Below are 205 nucleotides of genomic sequence, written 5' to 3' on the forward strand. Positions count from 1 at the left end.
GCAGGGGTCGGGGATGCTCAGGTGGGATTTGAATCCCACTGCTGCTTAGGATGCAGCACGAGGCTTTTACCCAGCAGCCAAACTTGCCACTTGATGGCAGGGTCATGTTCCTGCCTCAGCAGCCCCATTGCAGCTCGGGGCTGGGCAGTGTGGAGCCCCTCCGGGCACCCGAGCCTTCCCTGTCCACCCTGGCTGGGAGCCGTGC

This window comes from Phaethon lepturus, unplaced genomic scaffold, assembly GCF_000687285.1.
Source record: "Phaethon lepturus isolate BGI_N335 unplaced genomic scaffold, ASM68728v1 scaffold35882, whole genome shotgun sequence".
Taxonomy (NCBI): domain Eukaryota; kingdom Metazoa; phylum Chordata; class Aves; order Phaethontiformes; family Phaethontidae; genus Phaethon; species Phaethon lepturus.